The following is a 15,855-nucleotide window of genomic DNA, read 5'->3' as shown; positions in this document are numbered from 1 at the left end:
ATTGAAGGCATCTGGAGAAGGAAGCTAGTCTCTACTAGCTTCCTGTGTATGAGCAGGGAGAGACAGCCTCCTCAAGAGAGTGATTCAGTCACCTGTGCTGAATTCCTGCTCTCAGTTGCCATCTGGCTGGTTTTCTCCCAACGACTGTAGAGGATCTTAGAAAGGTGAAATTCCTAACACAGGCACTTGCTCAGTAGTGCCTCAAATTAGGCAGTGTGAATAGCACCCAAACTTACAAACTAAGGACCACCTGCATGGGTAACCCAGCAACACCCTGTTTTTATAAAAGCAAGTAAATCGTGATAATTCATCTTTTCTGATATTGTCATGCAGCCCACATCTTATACAGAGCTGACAGACAGTACATGTAAAACACCATTTTCCCACAAGCCACATTTCAACTGCTTCAAGATAAATCTGTCACTGACCTTAGTTTTCATCTTCCTCTTTTGTAAAAATACTCTAGGATTTGAATATACTCCAACTAGAAAGAACAGAGATTATTTCTTCAGCAAGTAATAGTAATTTCTCCATTGTGCTGTCGTGGAATGAATACAGGCACCATCCAAACTCTTACAGCCATTTGTATAAAGTTCTTCTTTGCTGTGATTAAACATCAAATAGTTTTAGAGCACCCATATATAAAATCTGAATTTCAAATGCCTACTTCACTGCTGAAAATCTTATATTATTTTCAGGCAACTGATCTATAAATCCTCCTAATCCTTAAACTGTACTGACCAAAGTACTAACATCACTCATTAGACAAGGATAGTGACTACCTCATTTATAATGAATCCCAGTAGATGACAGGAGGTGGAGGGAATATTTTCTAGTGTGACATGGCCCAGAAATACTGTTACCTAAAGGAAATAGCTTTGAGGGGTAGCAGATACTGGGAAAATGACTGCATAATGATGACTGTGAAGGAGGCCATTCAAGATTTCTACACAAGCAATATTTCTTAGATATTGCTTGGCTACCATCCAAGACTATACACATACACATATATATGTATAAAAATATACAACCCATCCTGATATATAATCTAAAACATAAATTATGTAATAATTTACATCTATTAATCCAGAGTTGGGGGCTACTTACTGTGAAAGTCCATTGCTATATTTTACAAGGAACAATATTATTCTCTTTTTGTATTGTGTAAATACATTTAGTCTGGTGATGTGTAGAAAACTGAAGATGTAAACCTGGGATCTTAAGTATCATTTGGCAAGAAGTAGACATTTCTAGTGGTTTTAATCCTCTGAGGACAAAGTAATAATTCAGTTCCCATTCTTGCACGTTATGCAAGTTTAACTTCTTACATACAATGTAAAAAAACAATGGGAATGTTCATATGAATAGATTTTAGAAACATTCAAAAAATTGGAAGAACTAAGACCTTAATAATATACACGGATAGAAGTAGTTTTATGACAAAGTAGAGAGGCTGTCTGTAACAACTAGACATGTCCTCCATAGAACCTGGAATAAAATCAAGGACCTTAAACTGAACAGATGATTCAAACTGATACTGACAAATAAAGAACAGCCTTCAGGAGCACTTCAGTCTGGTATTTAAGTTTTTAATGTTTCACTTTCTCTATTTTTACAATTGATTTTCACATTAAAAAATAAGAACTAAAAGAGCAAAATCACTGTATTTTTTTTTAATTATAAAATCTTTTGGTTATGAAGTAAGTGTTTTGAAATTACTGTTTCTCTTTTAGCACTAGGCCAAAACAGAATGAGTTTGCAACAACTTATGGATATACATAAACATGGCTGCTTACCTGTATAAATACCGTGATCAATACATGTACGTGTCAGGATGGAATGTCAGTGTGTCTTGCAGCCAAACCATGCATCCGTACAGCCTGGCCTAACAAAGCGCTCCTTCAAGTGTGTGATTGCAGGCATTAGAGGAGGTTTCTAGAAGGGATTGGGCTCAGATGTATTAGCACAGTTTTGCTCACACCATGGTGGAACCACCCTCTGCAGGCATTTACCGTGGCATATAGCAGGTGCAACACAAAGGAGAGCCTGTGCAGGGTAAGCAAGGGCCTACCTGAAGATTACCGATCACACCTTTGACAGCTGCTTATTTTATAACAACAAGTTGGAAGGAGTGGAGGAGGGCAAAAACAATGTATTTATGTATAGCATAGACAGTGAAAAGTGAAGTCTTCAGTCTTTTTTCAGGGAAGTTTTTGAAGGTTATTTTTTTCCTTCATTTAAAACAGTTCCTTTGGCCATTTTCAACCTGATATATGTATTTTTTTCTTATTAAAAAAAAAGTCAAAATGGACTTAAGTAATGCAAAGCAAAAAAGCAAATCTACAAAGTAAAGGAAAATGACAACTACTTCTCTTGCACTAACCTCAGGAGACATGAGTGGTGGGACACATTCTTCCAGTGCATGTGCTAAGGCAGGAACAAAAAGCTTAGTTTAAATTCAGCCTGGAAACAAGGGGAAAATGCTGTCAGTTACATTTTGGCCTTGTCCACATGGGGTTTAGAGCTACACCGGCTACAAGCAGGCCTTTGACCATGAAACATCCTTCATAAAGGTTCTAAAAATGAAAGTTAATGGTTAATTTTCCTTTTTCCTTTCTTTGATCATTGTTAGACTGAAAGTTTTATCACTGCTATCTTTACCATCCATTATCAGTGTGAATTTGGGATAAGCTTAGACAAAGTTGTAATCAAGACAAATAAATACCTTTCTTTAGCACCAGCAAGCCCAAGTTTCCCATTGCTATTGGAAATGTTACAAAAGGGAGCCCAAAACTCCATCATGGAGTTTTGAAAAAGATACAGGAACTGTTTCTGAGACCTAGAACTCATACTGATTAGCACTCCACTGAGCAGATAGTCCTAATGGTTTAAAAAGAAAAGCTTAATGAAGAAGAATCAGTGGGAGTGAGTGTTCTGCCTCTCTTCAGATATTTCAATAATCAGAAAGAACTGAAGCAGTTTTTGCATTGCAAGATCTATATACAGTGGGAGCATACATTTCATGTCTCCTCTACACTGTCTAAAACAGTTCTGTTAGCATTCACGATGCATCCGAAGTTTTTAAGATATGCAGTACCTCTCCTCAATTGTTCAGATGCATTTCAGCTCAGAGTGCAGCAAAAAGGTCAAGAGGAGTTTAGAATTTATTAAAGAGAAAAGATTGCTGCAGTGGGACCTCTCTGGCATGGAGCCCCAGCCATCAGAAAGCAGCCCCCTACAACTGCTGGTCTACACAATCTCCATTGTTCTCTCAGGTTTCACAGCTGCAAAGATTACTTCCTCTTGCAGAAAGCACGAGCGGTCCTCCCTCTAAGCTGCTCAGCAGCTTCAGGACAGGAAGGATTTTTCTGTCTGTGTCTCATTTCTGGGGAGGCCAACCTCGTATGCTCTTTGCTGCATATATTGCCCTGCCATAGAACCAAATAACTTGGTATTCAATGGCCTGAATAGCCCAGTGGGTCTCAGGAGGCTTGGGCTTGATAAGGCATTTACTCTGTGTGTGCTACTCTTGATAAAAATGATTTGAGGGATACATCTCCTAAATTATTTAATCCTCTTTACTCAATAAAAAAACAACTTTTCCCTTATATTTAAGAATTTGAAGATAGCTGAGAACTTATGAAATAAATATTTAAAGACCTGTTTAATAGATTAAACCTGTTTCTCAGAGGCACTCTGGCCTAATACTGCTATTTACACCAACCAGTTCTTATCTAAAAGGATCCTGCACCTAACAGTTTCTTTTAATGGAGGATGGCTCAGGCTAAATATGTTTCCAATTTTTTTTAATAACTTGATCCCTTTTTATACTGGAATTCTCCCGAACCTCCCAGCAGGAATCTTCCCCAGTTCCTAATTTATAAAAGTTTGAAGGGCAGGATAATTGCAACATAAGGAAACTACAGTTTGAACAGATCTCTGGAGTTTAAAAGGAGCTATATCCATGCTATAAAATGGGAGCTGTAGCCTTGGTATCCTAACAGCCTGCTATGGCATAGTGCCATCTTGTGGACACCAGATGTTTCTAGCAGAAAGTAGAGGAGGGCAGAAGGTGGAAATGAAGACAGAGAATAGGTCATTTTAGAAGAGAAACCCTAATTCAGCTACCTGATGTAGCAGAGCATTCAAAGCAATTTATAGAAATCTGATTACATCATTTCCATTGTACATGATTATCCTTGCCTGCTTCCACGGTCTTTTCAGGCACCATACATGTGAAATCTGGGCCTGACCACTCCAGAAAGCTCAAACAAAACTTGTGAAGATTTGGCCCCAAATCTGAAGTTTAACCATGAGTAACTCTGAGTAACAAAGGCAGTAAGAAAAAAAAATACTAAAATGAATGAGATCTGAGAGGTTAGAGTCTTTCCCTATCACTATTATTGTGTATTAATATTTATGCATTACTTTTCATACTTAATGCACTTAAAACAATTAATTAATTTACTCACACAGTATCTCCCTAAGCTGGGCATCACAAAAATCTAGAAAAAAATTTGTTTCACTTCACAAATTTGGTGGTCTGAGAAGGACGACATGTCACTATTTTTTCTAATGAAGTGACTTCTTATTATTTCCAAATTCTATTCTATTCTATTCTGCTCTAGAGGGCAGTGAAACAATTTTGATTTATAATAATTTAAAATCACAGACTTGTATGTGGAAAGCTAATCTGTCATACTTCTGAATTCCCATTTCAGCTATGCATGGGAATTATTTTGTAAGTCCAGTAAGGTTTTACTTACTGTACTTCCCAAAAATCAGTAGCTACTAAAATAGCATCCCGTTGGAATCTAACCTTGTTGCAACAGAGTTATACAAAATTGGTATCTTGATTAATAACTATTTTGTTTTCCTAGTCTGATCACAACCTTCTTCACTGCTTTGGTTAAAATACTCTCTGATATGACTGGAAACTCTCTTACTGAAGGAAATATATCTGCCTTTATTAGATTAGGATTTGGCACCAAAACTTGAAATTTTATAGTCTGTCATATCAGATGACACTACGGCTTAAAACTTTTCACATCCCTTTAGTTGCACATCCTATCAGAGCTCTGCACAAATTCTTACATCTGAAGCAAAAAAAAGTCTCATTTTTGGTTTCTGTCCGGTGCTGAATGAGCACAAAGAACTCTAACATTTTATTTTATTGGTAATATTCAGTTGCTTTTAGAGTAGAAAAATTAACTTGGCCAAAGTCCATCAGGGATTTAGGTACTGCAATAAAATTCACCTCTTGAGAGAGGGTGCCCACATTCCTCATAAAATGAAGGAAATCTAGGCATTCAAACCATACAAATTTAATGGACTGCCACCTAGGCTACCAGTAAAAGATGCCCAAAAAGGGATGGGGTCTAATTCTTGCCACTTTTAATCAGGTAGGGGTCTACCCTCATTTGGGATTTTGAACTATCAGCTCTCCTCTAGAACTGGTGTCAGTGTCCCACCAGCCCTTTCTCATGAAAGGCAAGAAAGAATTCACAATGTTTCCCAATTTGTAATACTTAGTAATCTAACAGTTAAGCACTTACTTTTGTAGGGAAAGATCCATGTTTGAATTTCTCCTCCAGATAAATGAAAGCCTTGATTTCTGTTCTCCCACAACTAATGTGAATTACCACTTCTCAGGATATATATCAATACTGTTTTCTCCTCTTCCTCTGGCTCCAAATTAGAAAACAAGAAATTCAAATCTTCTGCTTCAAGAAAGAGCTCTGACTACTGTGTTTTTGGGACACACACACATACAAACTTTATATGTCTTGTTCCTATCTGTCTTTTGTGTAGATGGGTCTAGACCTAGTTGCCATTTCTCAAAGAAAAAAAAAATAGCCCTTCACTTGATATTTCCAAAACACCTTAATCTACCAAAATAATTTAGTTTCAAGCTGTTTCAGTGGACATTCCTTATAAAGAAACTTGAAGCTCTTAAATTTCTGACAAAAAGACAGATTTGAGAAGGCTTTTTTTATTTTTTTTCAAAATGGGAAGAAATATCTGACATGATAAGTTTAAAAAATGCTACTTTAAACTCAGAATATATAGCTGACACTGACAATGTTTGATGATCTGATCTCTCTCTCCTACTCCCAGCTGCGATTAATAAAAGTCTTCACCTCCCTTTTGGCCTCCAGATCTTATTCCAGCAGGAAATCACATGTTAAAGTAAGTGATCCTGCCAGATACTTCATAGATTCTCATTAACGGTGGAGGTGGCAGACATGTTCTATCACAGATCTTCACAAATGCACTGAAGTGAAACAGAAAAAAAAAAAAAGGTGTGTTCTTCTACATATGTAAGTATGGTCTGTTTTTAAAATTAATATCCTTTTTTTTCTGGATGATATCAACATAAGGGTTTGGTGTACCATTAAGTTATTATAATTTCTTTTTAGTTTGGTATGTTTACTATGACTGTATTACTACAGTCAAAAATAATTTAAATGATTTAATGAAGATCTATATTTTTAAATACTATCCTCATATATAGGCTGAAATATTTTATACAGATAAATTCCAAGAATTATTACACTGTACGAGTGCATTTCTCTGAAATGCACATAGTTCCAGTAATATTTACATAATTAAACAAAAAAACAAATAAGCAAAAAGCAATCTGGCAGGGGAAAAGAAAAACAAGCAGAGAAAAACAGAAAAAAATATACCAGAGATGAGCCAACGTGTTTGAGGGACTCTGTTAACCAGTTCTCTTATATTTAGCCTGGGCCCAGTGATGGGACTGTAGTATATATATCCAAACCATGTGTGATTGTCAATTTTAAGCATGGTGTGAAAATGCAACCACATGTTTGATCAACTTTTCATATTACTCTGGAAAGTGATATCAAATCTGTAGTTTGTAGGCTCTTCTTCTTTCTTTTTCAAACAGTAACATTTCTAGGATAGAACTGATTTATTGTTCTATACTGTGAGCTATTATTCTAGATTTCCAAGGGGAAAGGATGAGTATTTTGGCCTTCAAGACAGCTCTAAGAAAACACCTGCATTTAGAATAAGAAATTTTATAGAGCTATCAGGTACTATCCAGGGTACAAATGGAAATATTAAGCGTTATATCCCATCTGAGGCTGAAATTAATACAGTTTAAATTTCTTTTTCACTCTTGAACACACGGGATATATTTAATATAATTCTCAATGCCTGTGGATTTTCAAAGCATTACTGTCAGAAGAAGGAACTGTGTATTCACACAGGAGTAATTATTTTTAGTCTTTTTTCACATTTTAACTGAAACCTAGTGAATATTTTCATTGCCACCACAGAGACTCTGATGTGAAAAAACCCCACCTCTAACTGTAATCACCTAACCTCTAACTTAACTTTAACTTAAGCCTAGCTATTATTATGATTACAGCACAAAATGAACTGCTGGAAGACCCATTTGAATGGCACTAGATAAATAAACTTCTTTTAGTTCTTTTTACTTAATACGATAGAGCAATGTGGATGAGATTTGATCAACCAGCGAAGTTCAACAAAAGATCTGGATAGCTGATAGGGCATCAAACAGAACTGTCTCGCGTGTTTTCTCAAGCTAAATTTAGCACTAAGTATAAACGTCCAACATAATGGCTCAGTCCTGCTCCCATGACAGGTTTTGTGTCACACAGATGCTCCCGAGGTCTGAGGGGCTGGCTGGAGTCACTCAGGTTCCAGCACAGAAGAGCCACATAGCCAGTCCTACACTTCCATGTGCACTCAGAAATCACAGCTGAGCCATAATGCACCTACCTACTGCCAGGCCAATATATTTTAGTAACTGTATTACAGAATACAAAGTCTGTAGGCTTACAGAGCTTTACAAAGGATAGGGAAGGATGGTGGTGCACAATATCCTCCTAATGCTACTTGTCCTTATCTGATTTTTCAGAATTGAGATCAGAACATGTTACAGGATTTTGATAGATTTGGGGGATTATTCAAAATAAATATTCACAGATAAACATATCTCTCATTTTAGCTACGTTACAAAGATAATTCTGCTTAGAGACCTCCACCGTTTTATAGATTCCACCCACACTTAAACATCACATGTTTTTCTGACTAGCTTTTGATCAAGGTAGATATTGCCTTCTTGGTCTAGACCTTAAACCACTGAAACAAATTACCTTGCTTACATGCTTAAAGCTCCTTCAGGCTAACACTATGCAACATCCCCCCACATGATCAGAAACGCTTGCTTCAGATTACTATGCTGCACAATGTCAAAAATAGATATTTCTATAGAAACAAGGTTGTTATTTGCTGTGACTGAGTTTAAGCCTGATAGCCTTAGCTAATACACATGACATGCTGTTATTTGGTCTTTTTCATTTAGACCAGCTCTCTTCCTCCTCTGGGTCAGAAGCAAATACCATTGTACACTCTCATTCTGATTCTGCCAAAAGGTTTGGGAGTAATTTGCAGTGCAATCTGCAAAATTCCCCATTTTTTATTACTGATGCCTACAGATCTTTTTATTGAGGAACAATTTAGCTCAGTTTTGCATCTTCTATGCACTGACTGAAGGTATTCCTCCTTTGTTGCTGCTATTTATCATTGTACGGAAGTCTTAGAATATTAGCATTAAAAATTATTTTCTGTGGAATTTGCCATGAAAATAGATCATCCTGTTATTCTTTAGTGCATTATGTATATTCATTATCTTCCTAACTTGTCTGCTTAAACATGTACTAACATATTTTCTGGTTTTATACTTCATTTTATACTTCGATTTATATACCAACAGTAGTGTAAAGCCCCAGATTGTTCTGTGTAATATACAATCACAACAGCATTACAGCCAGGAAATGAAGTGAATTATACTGAATAAGTTCAGAATTCTTGTTTGAGTTACATCCATGAAACACAATTGTATGCATCTGTCTCTGGCAATGGTAGAGTAAGACATGTAGAAATGTTTACAGTTATCATTTCAGTGTCTAAGTTTGATTTCTCTATTAAATATCATTGTTTTCCTCTTGCTGTTTACGTAGGAGCCCTGCTTCACAGAGAACAGAAAAGAAGCAAAGCTAAGCAGGACTGTAAGATTGTCCCAGGGTTCTGCTGACATCCGAAACCAGTCAAGCTTTGCTTCGACAGACTCTCGATGTATTAATAAGCCTGTAGTTTACAGTCATACGTGGGTGACCTACCGAATGTGCGCATGACAGCCTATATGGTGGACTCGTTACATGTCAACAGTGAGCCGGCTGATGTTAGCACCCGCACTCTAATCAAGTCTGGCAATGTCCTGGACAAAAACATTAATCATGTAGCAAAAGCTATAGGAGCAGCCTATCTAGCCTTAACACTATCTATGAAAACAAAATCATCGGAAAGTGAGGCTGCCAAGATAAGAGTGAGGGTTCTTTACACAAATAGTGCTGTTTTGCTCTTTTAATTTCTTGGTTAATAAATTTCAATTGAGCCCAGTGGCAGAACCCTTTGGGCAACATCCTCAGCCCTCACTCAAAGCCAGGTGAAGGCATCATTTAGTCTGAGATGCTGCACAGCTGCTATCAGGTCAGATAACCTTAGGTAACGACAGAGGTTACAGTAGCCTTTTTCTCCTTCAGTAACTCCTTGGATGTCCTTTCCACTCTTTTTCATCAGTCCTATGTAAACTGCCTGTTTTGAAAGCTATTACCAGCAAGCGCAAGTTTAAGTAATGAGACTGAAGGTCAATGTGTTGGTCCTAACAGCTTTTTGGTAGCGCACAAAACATGATGCAAAGCACAGCATTCTTGCGACTGCAGTGAATCCTGTGTGGGGTGGCTAAGAGGAGCAATCTGAATAGTCAGGGAGGTTTCTGGCATGCACATTGATATGAGCATGCTCGCCAGCATTATTTCTCAATGGTTAGTCTTTCACTTATGTACAAGTAGAATCATTTTTAAATCTTATCCTTTAAATACTACAATATTATTAGTGTTGAACAAAAGCTTGTTCTTAAATGGGCTTGCCAGAACAGTTTCTGCTAACACGTCTTCAAAGGTGAGCTACTATCTGCAGTGTGAATTAATCAAATGTCACTGAATCATTTTATATTTTGTTAGAAACAAAAATTTCCTAGTTTATTCATTATATTAAAACTATCCTTAGTTAATGTAATCCCACTCCTTTTTTCCTGCAATCAGCCCTCCGACTTCAAAGGTAGCTTAGTTGCCTTGGGTTTTCTAGTTGTATCTAGGCATCTCTTGGAAAGACACAGAGAGTTACACACACAAAAAGAAGACTTAAGCATTACAGTATGATGCAGATGGCATCTGGGTGCCAGAATTCCAAAATTCTGGTTTTGAAAATCCTGTCCCAACAAAGGAGTCACTTGAATAATTTCTTTGCTTTTTGTAATAGTTGTGTCTTTATGCTGTGAGGAATGAAGCAGCATTCACTAGAAGTACGAGCTGTAATGGCTGAGCCTCCACCATTCTTGATGTGTGTGCCCTGAAGCAAGTCATTACTGTCTCTGCCACACTTCCTTCAACTGTAAAATGAATATATTGCATACCTTCCTCACAGCAAGGATGGAAATGTAACCAGTAATGTAAACATGTAAAAGATTTTGTGATCCTTACATATACAGTTTTAAAATGAGAAAAGTGAGGGAACTGACAGGGTTTTGCATACTGATTTTTATTATTACAGTAAAATTAAGAAACTGTCAGAAAAATTACTAAAGGTGAAGCTCATTTGTTGCCTACTCCTTCACTAACCATTTATCAGGCATCAGTTTGGGGAGGAAGGTTTATGGGAGAGTGAACATCTCTTATCTACAATTCCTCCAGCTCTGTCAAGAGGTTAATTCAAGGGGAGACCAAAAGCCTACACCACTAGCTGCAGGACTGCACATAGGCCACCAAGAGCAAGTACATCCCTTAGTACTACCCCCAAATTGGAATCACTAGGACCAGCTTATGACTCATCTGTGATATGCTGTCTCCTCAGTCTGTGCTTCCTCCATAAACAGATGGACTGTAAATATTCATGAAACAAATTTTTCAAAACCAACTTGTAACCTCATAACTAAACACTAACTGGAAAAACCTCTGTCAAAATATAATTGAAACAATTCTCTGGATGTAATCATAAGAAATACAGAAAATAACATCATAAACCCAGCCTACACATTTTTAGAATGATTTTACAGTTTGAAAGACTCTATTAAATGACATAACGGCAATAAATTAACCCATTTTTGCAAAGACATTTCACAATCCATATTAAATTGTGCTCTAACATGCATAGGAGAAGATTTAAAAGATTAGTTCTTGAGCAACATGCTCTAGGTGACCCTGCTTGAGCAGGGGGGTTGCACTAGCAGATCTCCAGAGGTTGCTTCCAACCTCAACCATTCTATGGCACTGTGATTAGGAGTGCTTGGTTTAGAAAAAAGGGTACTAGACTTATTAACAAAAGGATACTAGACTATTAATATAGATCTGACTCAGTAAGCTTGTAAGCTGTCAGTGTCAACAAGTAGACTCTAGTACAGCCTGGTGAAAAGGCCTACCACATTTCTATTCCTTTTCCCATCTTCAGTAAGGAGTCCCGAACAAATCAGAACCTCATACTATTTAATCTTTGTCTTCTAGATTACAAAGAATAAATCATTTGGGGAAAATAGCTCCCTATATATTTAACAGAGCAAACAAAAATAATATAGTGGACACCTCTGGAAAGATTTGCAGCTATTGCCATGTACTAAGAGGTCGAATTTTTATGATTCTGTCATTAAATGATGAAGTCATAACTGACACATGAATGATAAAATCCTAACATGGGCAAGAACAGATAATAAAAAACAACCAGGGGATCCTCCAGTTGTGCTCAGAAGAAAAGACAGGACCAGGGCTATTTTATAATCCCCAATTTTCCTTTGAATGCTAATATTGAAAAAGAAACAGCCAACTCTAAGGAAACCTATGTTATGCTCCGACTCAAAATATGCTGAGAGGGAAAGGAGAGTTAGGAGCTGATTCAGCGGTTCTGTATCACTCAACTCTTTACTCTTGAAGAGGAAAGTGAATCCATTAGATTTCAGCTAATGCTGCGAAGCTGGAACAGTGCAAAAAGCAGCTAGAATGGGGTCCAGGGATGTGTTGGACATTTTCTTCTTTGTTTGGTTTACTTCATAATGTTCCTAAAAGTGTACGTTCATTGTGTTCCTTTAAAGCCTTCTTATTTTATTTTAAAAACCCATAGATCCCAAATATAGTGTGTTTTCAGGTCTGCAGAGAACTTAGGCTAGCAAATGAGGTGCCATGACTGAAAATGGTTACAAAGTTATTGTTACCCTGCTTAAAAAAAACCCCAAACCTTGAAAGTAGAGTCTCCGCAGCAAAACAGAGGATTTGAGCTGTATTAGATGCATGAAACTTTGACATGCTCATTTTTGTAGTAATCAGTGCAGCAAAAGAGAAATGTAATATTCTAACTTTAGATATTATTACTAAAAACAGAAAGCTCGTTGGAGAGAAACTGCAGGAGTTGACAACCACAGCAACCTCAGTAGTGGCAATTCCAGATGGACAATAAACAAAGATCTGTAATTTATAAAAACTACACACAGAGAATATAAATGCAACTGTTGTACCACAGCATGCAATAGTTACTATAATGTTATTTTTATATGTACAAAGTGTCTATCATGATAGCATCTTAGTCACATTTCTGAAACCTTCTAGAGTAAGATCTATTTATGTAGATTGAAAAATAAAGCACTTTAAATTTAGGAAAAGCTAGATTTAGGCTGGTGTCACAGATGTCCTTCTTTCTTTATCCATTCCCAACTTATGCACTAACTGAAGCAGGGCACCCATCAGCAAATAATAGGCTATCACATAATTGTACACTGTATCATAATGTATTCACTCTAGAAGGCAAAATTAAAGCTACATTTACTTTCATGCAAAGAAAAAAAGCAAGTAATGATGGTGAAGATTTTAGAAGCCTGCATTTATCAAGAACAGTGAATTAAAAGGCTTTTAGCAAATGGACTTTTTCTGACTAGTAGAAGTATCACATTGGAATTCTCGATAGTTACAACTCCAGCGCTGCTAGCAACAATAGAAGCAATATTAGAAGTAGGGTTCAAGGCACTGAGGTTCAAATTGCTTTCATCACCGAGGGAAAATGCTGCATCTAATTGTAGATTCCCAAATAATCAGCTAGCCTGATCTAGATTAATGAACCATTAAGATTCAAATACTGAACTTATGTAGGATTTTCTGGAAATAGTCTATACATAAAGTCTTAATGTGACTGTATAGAACTTGTATTCAGTTTTTAAATTAATTGTCACAGTATTCATGCCATTTAACAATGAACATTATATTTAATTATCAGAAGATGTAATTTCAAATAGGTTTGCTTTACCAGAAATACAAACATGCTGAGATCTAAGTAAACCATTTTCACAAGAGATTGCATCCACACCGACCTCAGTTGTCTCAGTTTCAAAATGAAAATAAGCTAAAGCTTTTCACTCACCACATTTCTCTTCCTCGGTCTAGTAGGTAATTCATTTGAATGTGAATAAATTGTCATTAACTTTTATCTTGTTTCTGTTGCTGCAATAACAAATCAATTCTCAGCGTTACTCAAAAGCTGCTTTACAGATACAGACTTGCATATTGCTAAAGGCTGAGTATTCCAATTGTGCATTTTGGTTCATGCTTATTTCTAGTAATAATATTAACCACACTATTCCATAAATATAACCGCAATTACCAAGGAATTGGAATTTACCTTTTGAAATATGCAGTTCCCACATGCAGCCACTGGATGGACTTATGGAGCCAGTGGATATTTTGAGATTGCAGACAAGATGCACAATTAGGCGAGCAATTGGGGAGAACTTTCCCTTCTGGGAAGTAGCAGAAATTTTCTGTGTAAAACTTCTGAGCCTAAAAAGCAAGGGACAAGAAGAGATTTTAGTGTCTCCTATTTATTCAATCCTTATTTTTCAACACAATTAGTTTAAGTATGCTTTGGAAAAGAAACAGAGTGATAAGGAAATTGGTTTTGCGAGAAAACAGGTATGTCCGTCCCACAGATGTAATTATTTGGTATTAAAGTTCTAAGGTAAAATCACTAACAATTATACTGAAAATGGGCTACTTTTTGACAGCTCAGTTTGGAAACAGAAGCAGATCACTTATTTAAAATTCTGATTTTTTTTAAAGTATGCTACTTTAAAATATGCACATTCTTTAGGAATAAATTAGGAAAGTATTTGCTTTAAAGATCTTACCATTTTCTGGAATAGGGACCACATGAAAATGTGAATTGCTCTGCACAGTAAGTGGAAAACAAGCCCAGCATTACATAAGTGTATGATCCTCAAATAATATAAAAATTTTAACTCCTTTTTTATTGCTGTTTCAAATCTGTGGGCAGTGACAGCAACTAACATGGCCACTTCATTCCCTCTCTGTAGATAAACCCAGTAACAGGATCTAAATGTGGATTGCATGGTTTTATCATTTTCTCCCATTGCCATCATCCTATTCTGTCCCAAACTATTTAGAATGGCACAAAACCTAACTACAGTTGAGGTTATTCTGCATGTCTGAATTTCTTTTGTCTTTGCACTATGAAGGTCATATGCAGACTCTCTGTAGTGAGTGAATGCCCTCTGACTCTGTTTAATTGCATGTGATAGTCTGCTTCTGAAGCACTGCTGGGACAAAACACGGAAGAAGGTCTGCAGATAGGTCTCAGCGAACACCCTCTTCCCTATCCTAATTCACTTCTTAACCCTGTACATCAGGAACTCTGGATAAAACAGCACGTGCAGAAAAATCATTCTGGATCTCCCCAGTATTTTGCTGCCTTCTACCATATTCTGTAAATTCCAGTTATTTTTTAAGAAAAGCAACCAAAGCCTGATACAGTGCACAAAACAGACTACTTAGCAGCCATGTTTAGAGTTATGCATGTGCTTTAATGCCATTGTAGTCAGGAGCCAATGTGGATGAACTGCCTGTGGCCATCAGAAAGGCCATGGAATAGGATGGAATGACACTTCTTACAATTGTAATAATCACAGTGCCCATCACTGGACACTGGCTAGAAATGCATGCAATGCGTCTCCAGCGTGCCAGGGCTCCTAATGCCATATGCTGTCCTGATCTCAGATGGGGGAATACCATCTGGCATAAAAGCCTTGCAGTTGGCATTGAAGACTGCAGGCTCCTCCCTCTCCCTCCCGCTTCCTACTCCACTTCTCCAACAATTACAAAGACAGTGATCTTGCAGGAATGAGGTCAGGCTACAAGAATATTGAATGACTGAGTCAGAGACCGGGAATGGGCCTGGCAACTGTAGAGACTCCCTTTGCACCAATATGTCTCATTGCCAAAACAGCAAAACTGTGACAAATCAGGCTCTCCTCTGCTTCTCAGTAGATCCCCTCCCTGTTCTCCCCACTACATACAGTGTCATGTCACAGGTTTGCACCTTCCTGCAAAAAACCTCCTGGAACACTTCATATCCCAGCCAGGAATGCTTCCCCCTGCAAAACCCCTGAGCACGACTTGCTATTCTGGGCTTGTTCTGACCTCCTTTAATTTCTTGACCTTGTTCTGGAAGTAGGTGCTAGTCTGCTCGTAATCATGCTAGACCAACCAAATAGCAATCTTTTCATACTAGTGCTGATTTAGGAAGCCTTTGTGAATCTGTTGCATTGCGAATCTTCCACTGTACAGAGATTAGGCCACAGACTCTCTTCCAGGGTAGATGGCACAGTGAGCTGCCAGCTCCAAGGTGGGACAGTAACTGGGTGGGGCAGCACCCTAATAGTATAGAGGGTAATGAGATGGAGCCCAG

The 15,855-nt window shown here is 37.4% G+C and overlaps 1 protein-coding gene across 4 annotated transcripts in view; it reads right to left on the bottom strand.

Annotated features, from left to right (window-relative positions):
* JADE1 (jade family PHD finger 1) overlaps window positions 1–15,855 on the bottom strand; it is a 170,220-nt gene that overhangs the window by 133,734 nt on the left and 20,631 nt on the right. For all 4 annotated transcript variants that reach the window (XM_064510693.1, XM_064510692.1, XM_064510696.1 and 1 more), the window contains 2 exons: window positions 13,774–13,931; window positions 13,516–13,595 (listed from right to left, as the gene is read on the bottom strand). The gene's annotated coding sequence lies outside the window, so the exon portion shown is untranslated. The remainder of the gene's footprint in view (window positions 1–13,515; window positions 13,596–13,773; window positions 13,932–15,855) is intronic.

The sequence above is a fragment of the Dromaius novaehollandiae genome, chromosome 4, assembly GCF_036370855.1.
Source record: "Dromaius novaehollandiae isolate bDroNov1 chromosome 4, bDroNov1.hap1, whole genome shotgun sequence".
NCBI classification, from domain to species: Eukaryota; Metazoa; Chordata; class Aves; order Casuariiformes; family Dromaiidae; genus Dromaius; species Dromaius novaehollandiae.
This window is presented reverse-complemented; position numbering and strand designations above follow the sequence as displayed.